Below are 9,641 nucleotides of genomic sequence, written 5' to 3' on the forward strand. Positions count from 1 at the left end.
AAAAATGTCCAATTCAAAAATAGGCAAGAGGCAATAAAGAAAGCATTAAATAAGGTGATAGAAAATGAATGGTTACAATAAATGTAAGAAGGTTGGGCCAATTTAATGACAAGTATTGTCAGATTGATTTTAAAAAATCAAACAGACATCTTTGAGTAGGAGGTGCCTCCAACAAGTAGCACAGGGTCCCCAGGCATGGCTCTTGGGGACTGAGATGTGACCCAAATGGGACATCTACCCTCAGTCTGTGAATCTGAGGCTCCCGAGACTTTGTTCTGAATACCACACTTATTTCTTGAAATAAATGGGATCTTTCCTTGTTTGTCCCTGGACTGGAATAGTTTCAGTGCTGTTGGACTCACTTGTTCTTTAAATCTTAGCTCCAACCCAGCTCTGAAACCATCTGTTTTTGTTGCAATTTATGAAGTTTTCTCATGAATGTAGTAAAGAAAAGCCATGCCCAAAATAACTAAAATATGTGTTTAAATGGAAGTTGGAGATAAGCAGATTTGCTGTTGCATTGGCTATGGGTTATTTTTAAAAGGAAGAATTGGGTGCAGGTATTAATACAAGGCTTTTGGTCTGAGTAACTGGAAGGAGGGAATTGCCTCCATCTTAGATGAAGATGACCATAGGAGCAAAGGACAAAACCCTCCCGGAGATGAAAAAGCATCCAGGCCATTGGCTATAAAGGAATTTCATCTCTTGAAAAGCATTTATATATAAGTCCTTGGCGAAGAATTACAGACAAGAAATTCAGGCTGTAGGGAATTTGAGGATAACCTGGCCCAAGGATGTGTGTGGGATAACCCCAAGGGGCACCATTTAACTATACTGTTAAATGGACTGTTGTGGGGTGGGGGGAGGGGGGAGGGATAGCATTGGGAGATATACCTAAAGCTAAATGACGGGTTAATGGATGCAGTACACCAACATGGCACATGTATACATATGTAACAAACCTGCACATTGTGCACATGTACCCTAAAACTTAAAGTATAATAAAAATAATAATAATAATAAAAAGCTTCCTTTGTGAAAAGTGAACTGCCCTGTAGTAGAACTTGCCATGGTATCAAGTCTGATACTGGCTTAGAACCCAACCTAATCAATAATGTAAAAAAGTTGCTTCTTTATTCCTGTAAAACCATAAATATTAGATTTATGGGAAAAATATTGATTCCCATGGAGCTGAGCAATAGACTTGAACAGAGACAGACAAGATCATGTAGGATGCTATTCAAAAGATGATCTCACTTACCTAGTTCAGATCATCTTCTTTACACATGTTCCTCCTCACCGCTGCCACTGAAGAAATTTCCATGAAAGTCTGTGAAGAAAAAGAAACAAACAAAAAAAAAACCATCAGGAATTCCAGTCAGCCACGGATGGAGGAAAAAAAGTACCACATCACTGCCAAGGAAGGAAAAATGTCCTCTGGAAAATGGCGAAGTTGAAAGCATTACACCATAGTGCCTAAAGATGGTTGGGAGACCTTGGTCATTTAATTTCAGATTAGGAAAAAGAGGCAATAGTATCTTAAAAAGAGTCTTGGAACATGTAGAAGAAGCCATGAAGTCTCATAACCATGACTAATTGAATATTTAATAGGCTACTTTAATATATAAGAGGCAAAGATTTAATCAAAGTACCCATTCCAAAAGGATAACAGTATCTAAATGTTTGAGCACCTGGAAGGGGAAAAGTATTACTATATTAATAAAATAATAACTATTTAATGAAATAGATATACCTTTGAAAACAAAATTGTTGACATACTGAGTAGGGTAACATTGTTTGACAAGCAGTGACTGCAAGTTAATTGGATATTTTATCGCAAGGAATTCAGATTCAAATAAATGCAAAAATGTAAAAATTGCAGAATACCTTGTATTTCTCTGTATCAATAACAGATGTTACATTTTCTATACCAATTTGAAGTTGATAATGCAGGTATTTAGAGTAATTCTTACTTTCAAACAGCATTTTTTCAAGAAACTAAAGCTATAAGAAAAACTGCTATAGTATCCATATAGTCTTATGAAACTTCAGCCTTTATGACCACTGGTAAGGACCAGGTTGAGGTTACAGTACTGTTCTAAAAATGCTGTGACTGAGGAACTGAAACATACATAGACAGACTGAATAATCAGGTAATTTGGCCAATCCTGATGTGAACAACAAATAGCTTGGGGCTTAAAGTACTTAATTTCTTCTTTTTTTTTTTAATTATTATACTTTAGGTTTTATGGTACATGTGCACAATGTGCAGGTTAGTTACATATGTATACATGTGCCATGCTGGTGCGCTGCACCCACTAACTCGTCATCTAGCATTAGGTATATCTCCCAATGCTATCCCTCCCCCCTCCCCCCACCCCACAACAGTCCCCAAAGTGTGATGTTCCCCTTCCTGTGTCCATGTGTTCTCATTGTTCAATTCCCACCTATGAGTGAGAATATGTGGTGTTTGGTTTTTTGTTCTTGCAATAGTTTACTGAGAATGATGATTTCCAATTTCATCCATGTCCCTACAAAGGACATGAACTCATCATTTTTTAGGGCTGCATAGTATTCCATGGTGTATATGTGCCACATTTTCTTAATCCAGTCTATCATTGTTGGACATTTGGGTTGGTTCCAAGTCTTTGCTATTGTGAATAGAGTCGCAATAAACATACGTGTGCATGTGTCTTTATAGCAGCATGATTTATAGTCCTTTGGGTATATACCCAGTAATGGGATGGCTGGGTCGAATGGAATTTCCAGTTCTAGATCCCTGAGGAATCGCCACACTGACTTCCACAAGGGTTGAACTAGTTTACAGTCCCACCAACAGTGTAAAAGTGTTCCTATTTCTCCACATCCTCTCCAGCACCTGTTGTTTCCTGACTTTTTAATGATTGCCATTCTAACTGGTGTGAGATGGTATCTCATTGTGGTTTTGATTTGCATTTCTCTGATGGCCAGTGATGGTGAGCATTTCTTCATGTGTTTTTTGGCTGCATAAATGTCTTCTTTTGAGAAGTGTCTGTTCATGTCCTTGGCCCACTTTTTGATGGGGTTGTTTGTTTTTTTCTTGTAAATTTGTTGGAGTTCATTGTAGATTCTGGATATTAGCCCTTTGTCAGATGAGTAGGTTGCGAAAATTTTCTCCCATTTTGTAGGTTGCCTGTTCACTCTGACGGTAGTTTCTTTTGCTGTGCAGAAGCTCTTTAGTTTAATTAGATCCCATTTGTCAATTTTGGCTTTTGTTGCCATTGCTTTTGGTGTTTTAGACATGAAGTGCTTGCCCATGCCTATGTCCTGAATGGTAATGCCTAGGTTTTCTTCTAGGGTTTTCATGGTTTTAGGTCTAACGTTTAAGTCTTTAATCCATCTTGAATTGATTTTTGTATAAGGTGTAAGGAAGGGATCCAGTTTCAGCTTTCTCCATATGGCTAGCCAGTTTTCCCAGCACCATTTATTAAATAGGGAATCCTTTCCCCATTTCTTGTTTTTCTCAGGTTTGTCAAAGATCAGATCGTTGTAGATATGTGGCGTTATTTCTGATGGCTCTGTTCTGTTCCATTGATCTATATCTCTGTTTTGGTACCAGTACCATGCGGTTTTGTTTACTGTAGCCTTGTAGTATAGTTTGAAGTCAGGTAGCGTGATGCCTCCAGCTTTGTTCTTTTGGCTTAGGATTGACTTGGTGATGCGGGCTCTTTTTTGGTTCCATATGAACTTTAAAGTAGTTTTTTCCAATTCTGTGAAGAAAGTCATTGGTAGCTTGATGGGGATGGCATTGAATCTGTAAATTACCTTGGGCAGTATGGCCATTTTCACGATATTGATTCTTCCTACGCATGAGCATGGAATGTTCTTCCACTTGTTTGTATCCTCTTTTATTTCCTTGAGCAGTGGTTTGTAGTTCTCCTTGAAAATGTCCTTCAGGTTCCTTGTAAGTTGGATTCCTAGGTATTTTATTCTCTTTGAAGCAATTGTGAATGGGAGTTCACTCATGATTTGGCTCTCTGTTTGTCTGTTATTGGTGTATAAGAATGCTTGTGATTTTTGTACATTGATTTTGTATCCTGAGACTTTGCTGAAGTTGCTTATCAGCTTAAGGAGATTTTGGGCTGAGACAATGGGGTTTTCTAGATATACAATCATGTCATCTGCAAACAGGGACAATTTGACTTCCTCTTTTCCTAATTGAATACCCTTGATTTCCTTCTCCTGCCTAATTGCCCTGGCCAGAACTTCCAACACTATGTTGAATATGAGTGGTGAGAGAGGGCCTCCCTGTCTTGAGCCAGTTTTCAAAGGGAATGCTTCCAGTTTTTGCCCATTCAGTGTGATATTGGCTGTGGGTTTGTCATAGATAGCTCTTATGATTTTGAGATACGTCCCATCAATGCCTAATTTATTGAGAGTTTTTAGCATGAAGGGTTGTTGAATTTTGTCAAAGGCCTTTTCTGCATGTATTGAGATAATCATGTGGTTTTTGTCTTTGGTTCTGTTTATATGCTGGATTACATTTATTGATTTGCATATATTGAACCAGCCTTGCATCCCAGGGATGAAGCCCACTTGATCATGGTGGATAAGCTTTTTGATGTGCTGCTGGATTCTGTTTGCCAGTATTTTATTGAGGATTTTTGCATCAATGCTAATCAAGGATATTGGTCTAAAATTCTCTTTTTTGGTTTTGTGTCTGCCCGGCTTTGGTATCAGGGTGATGCTGGCCTCATGAAATGAGTTAGGGAGGATTCCCTCTTTTTCTATTGATTGGAATAGTTTCAGAAGGAATGGTACCAGTTCTTCCTTGTACCTCTGGTAGAATTCGGCTGTGAACCCATCTGGTCCTGGACTTTTTTTGGTTGGTAAGCTATTGATTATTGCCACAATTTCAGCTCCTGTTATTGGTCTATTCAGAGATTCAACTTCTTCCTGGTTTAGTCTTGGGAGGGTGTATGTGTTGAGGAATTTATCCATTTCTTCTAGATTTTCTAGTTTATTTGCGTAGAGGTGTTTGTAGTATTCTCTGATGGTAGTTTGTATTTCTGTGGGATCGGTGGTTATATCCCCTTTATCATTTTTTATTGCATCTATTTGATTCTTCTCTCTTTTTTTTCTTTATTAATCTTGCTAGCGGTCTATCAATTTTGTTGATCCTTTCAAAAAACCAGCTCCTGGATTCATTAATTTTTTGAAGGGTTTTTTGTGTCTCTATCTCCTTCAGTTCTGCTCTGATTTTAGTTATTTCTTGCCTTCTGCTAGCTTTTGAATGTGCTTGCTCTTGCTTTTCTAGTTCTTTTAATTGTGATGTTAGGGTGTCAATTTTGGATCTTTCCTGCTTTCTCTTGTGGGCATTTAGTGCTATAAATTTCCCTCTACACACTGCTCTGAATGCATCCCAGAGATTCTGGTATGTTGTGTCTTGGTTCTTGTTGGTTTCAAAGAACATCTTTATTTCTGCCTTCATTTCGTTATGTACCCAGTAGTCATTCAGGAGCAGGTTGTTCAGTTTCCATGTAGCTGAGCGTTTTTGAGTGAGATTCTTAATCCTGAGTTCTAGCTTGATTGCACTGTGATCTGAGAGATAGTTTGTTATAATTTCTGTTCTTTTACATTTACTGAGGACAGCTTTACTTCCAAGTATGTGGTCAATTTTGGAATAGGTGTGGTGTGGTGCTGAAAAAAATGTATATTCTGTTGATTTGGGGTGGAGAGTTCTGTAGATGTCTATTAGGTCCGCTTGGTGCAGAGCTGAGTTCAATTCCTGGGTCTCCTTGTTGACTTTCTGTCTCGTTGATCTGTCTAATGTTGACAGTGGGGTGTTAAAGTCTCCCATTATTAATGTGTGGGAGTCTAAATCTCTTTGTAGGTCACTCAGGACTTGCTTTATGAATCTGGGTGCTCCTGTATTGGGTGCATATATATTTAGGATAGTTAGCTCTTCTTGTTGAATTAATCCCTTTACCATTATGTAATGGCCTTCTTTGTCTCTTTTGATCTTTGTTGGTTTAAAGTCTGTTTTATCAGAGACTAGGATTGCAACCCCTGCCTTTTTTTGTTTTCCATTTGCTTGGTAGATCTTCCTCCATACTTTTATTTTGAGCCTATGTGTGTCTCTGCACGTGAGATGGGTTTCCTGAATACTGCACACTGATGGGTCTTGAGTCTTTATCCAATTTGCCAGTCTGTGTCTTTTAATTGGAGCATTTAGTCCATTTACATTTAAAGTTAATATTGTTGTGTGTGAATCTGATCCTGTCATTATGATGTTAGCTGGTTATTTTGCTCGTTAGTTGATGCAGTCTCTTCCTAGTCTCGATGGTCTTTACATTTCGGTATGATTTTGCAGTGGCTGGTACCGGTTGTGCCTTTCCATGTGTAGCGCCTCCTTCAGGAGCTCTTTTAGGGCAGGCCTGGTGGTGACAAAATCTCTCAGCATTTGCTTGTCTGTAAAGTATTTTATTTCTCCTTCACTTATGAAGCTTAGTTTGGCAGGATATGAAATTCTGGGTTAAAAATTCTTTTCTTTAAGAATGTTGAATATTGGCCCCCACTCTCTTCTGGCTTGTAGGGTTTCTGCCGAGAGTTCCGCTGTTAGTCTGATGGGCTTCCCTTTGATGGTAACCTGAGCTTTCTCTCTGGCTTCCCTTAACATTTTTTCCTTCATTTCAACTTTGGTGAATCTGACAATTATGTGTCTTGGAGTTGCTCTTCTCGAGGAGTATCTTTTTGGCATTCTCTGTATTTCCTGAATCTGAATGTTGGCCTACCTTGCTAGATTGGGGAATTTCTCCTGGATAATATCCTGCAGAGTGTTTTCCAACTTGTTTCCATTCTCCCCGTCACTTTCAGGTACACCAATCAGACGTAGATTTGGTCTTTTCACATAGTCCCACATTTCTTGGAGGCTTTGCTCGTTTCTTTTTATTCTTTTTTCTCTAAACTTCCCTTCTTGCTTCATTTCATTCATTTCATCTTCCAGGGCTGATACCCTTTCTTCCATTTGATCGCATCGGCTCCTGAGGCTTCTGCATTCTCCACGTAGTTCTCGAACCTTGGTTTTCAGCTCCATCAGCTCCTTTAAGCACTTCTCTGTATTGGTTATTCTAGTTATACATTCTTCTAAATTTTTTTCAAAGTTTTCAACTTCTTTGCCTTTGGTTTGAATATCCTCCCATAGCTCGGAGTAATTTGATCATCTGAAGCCTTCTTCTCTCAGCTCGTCAAAGTCATTCTCCGCCCAGCTTTGTTCCGTTGCTGGTGAGGAACTGCGTTCCTTTGGAGGAGGAGAGGCACTCTGCTTTTTAGAGTTTCCAATTTTTCTGCTCTGTTTTTTCCCCATCTTTGTGGTTTTATCTACTTTTGGTCTTTGATGATGGTGATGGACAGATGGGTTTTTGGTGTGGATGTCCTTTCTGTTTGTTAGTTTTCCTTCTAACAGACAGGACCCTCAGCTGCAGGTCTGTTGGAGTACCCGGCCGGCCGTGTGAGGTGTCAGTCTGCCCCTGCTGGGGGGTGCCTCCCAGTTAGGCTGCTCGGGGGTCAGGGGTCAGGGACCCACTTGAGGAGGCAGTCTGCCCGTTCTCAGATCTCCAGCTGCGTGCTGGGAGAACCACTGCTCTCCTCAAAGCTGTCAGACAGGGACATTTAAGTCTGCAGAGGTTACTGCTGTCTTTTTGTTTGTCTGTGCCCTGCCCCCAGAGGTGGAGCCTACAGAGGCAGGCAGGCCTCCTTGAGCTGTGGTGGGCTCCACCCAGTTCCAGCTTCCCGGCTGCTTTGTTTACCTAAGCGAGCCTGGGCAACGGCGGGTGCCCCTCCCCCAGCCTTGCTGCCGCCTTGCTGTTTGATCTCAGACTGCTGTGCTAGCAATCAGCGAGACTCCGTGGGCGTAGGACCCTCTGAGCCAGGTGCGGGCTGTAATCTCCTGGTGTACCGTTTCCTAAGCCCGTCGGAAAAGCACAGTATTCGGGTGGGAGTGGCCCGATTTTCCAGGTGCCTTCTGTCACCCCTGGAAAGGGAACTCCCTGACCCCTTGCACTTCCCGAGTGAGGCAATGCCTCGCCCCTGCTTCGGCTGGGGCACAGTGTGCTCACCCACTGACCTGCGCCCACTGTCTGGCACTCCCTAGTGAGACGAACACAGGACCTCAGATGGAAATGCAGAAATCACCCGTCTTCTGAGTTGCTCAGGCTGGGAGCTGTAGACCGGAGCTGTTCCTATTCGGCCATCTTGGCTCCTCCCTCTAAAGTACTTAATTTCTTGATGCCATAGCAAATTCTTTCTCAGCAGCATTGTTTCTTCCAGACAAGTGAAGGCAAACACTTTTTATAGGTCAAGGAATTGCTGATATCTCAATTCATTTGTTTTAAAATATTATTTGTCATTTTAGAGACTATAACTTCTGCCATCTTGCTTTTCAGATTCTTGAATCTAATTGTTTCCAGCGTGAAGAGTTAATGATCCTTCACTGATCGAGAATCATATCTATTTAAATGGAACAGTCTGAGTCTATTTCATAGTCATCACCTAAAACATGTCAACTAGATTTTTATTATGTGTTGAAAGACAATCTGAAAGCAAGAAAGGATCTTCTGACTAAAATAGTTTCTTTATAGTCAGTGAATATCTGAATTTTGTAATTAATAGAAGGGCAACTTCTGTTTTGGGCCAAGATGTAGTAACAGGGACTAGACTTGATTCTCACCTGAAGCAATTAAAATCTTGGAAAAATATACAAATCAATTGTTTTCAGACACTGGACATCATCAATGTGGGACAGTAAATTCTCTCAGAAAGAGGAAACAAATGAAGTGAGACCTCTGATTGTACCATCTGACCACCTAATGAGTGTTTCCAGGCTACAGTGCAAGGAGGTGGAATGCAGGCAGAGGTTGGTAGTCTTCCTGAATTGAGAAGATGGTATTAGGAGTCCAAGAAGCCAAGGCAGCTAGAGTTGACAGGGCAGATTATCAGTGATGAGACAGCTACATAGAGAGAGAGCTCTGAAGATTATCAAACTGTTTTCAAATAACTTAACTATATCCTACACAAAGTTCAAAAATATTTATATGAGGATAAAATATCTAGTACCCCTAAAGCAAATTCACAATGTCTTGCATCCAATCAATAATTAGCCTTGCAAAGAAGCATGAAACTAGAACCCATAATAAGAAAACGCCATCAATAGAAACAGATCTGAAAATGGCACAGAAGATTGAATTAGCATAGAACAATATTAAAATAGTTACTATAAATATACATTATATCTTCAAGAAGGTAGAGTATGTTAAGAAGGTAGAAGAAAGAGCATGTGAAGACATGATAGATATATTTTTAAAAGACCCAAATTGAACATCTAGAGATATAGCCCACAAAGTCTGAGATGAGAGTATATTAGATAGCACTAACAGCAGACTAGATAGTCCAGTAGAAAGTTTTATTATTTCCAGTAGAAAGTTAATAATTTATATTGCTATGTCTTCAGGCATAGCAATATAAATTATTCATAATAAAATAAAATTTTAACAAAAACTGGGGAGAAATTAATAGAGTATGAGTGAGCTGTGGGAAATTTTCATTCAGCCCAATAGCCATGTAATTGGAGTCCTTGAGGGAGAGAAGAATGAGTGAATCAGAAA

The sequence above is a fragment of the Pongo abelii genome, chromosome 9 (genome assembly GCF_028885655.2).
Source record: "Pongo abelii isolate AG06213 chromosome 9, NHGRI_mPonAbe1-v2.0_pri, whole genome shotgun sequence".
Lineage (NCBI taxonomy): Eukaryota > Metazoa > Chordata > Mammalia > Primates > Hominidae > Pongo > Pongo abelii.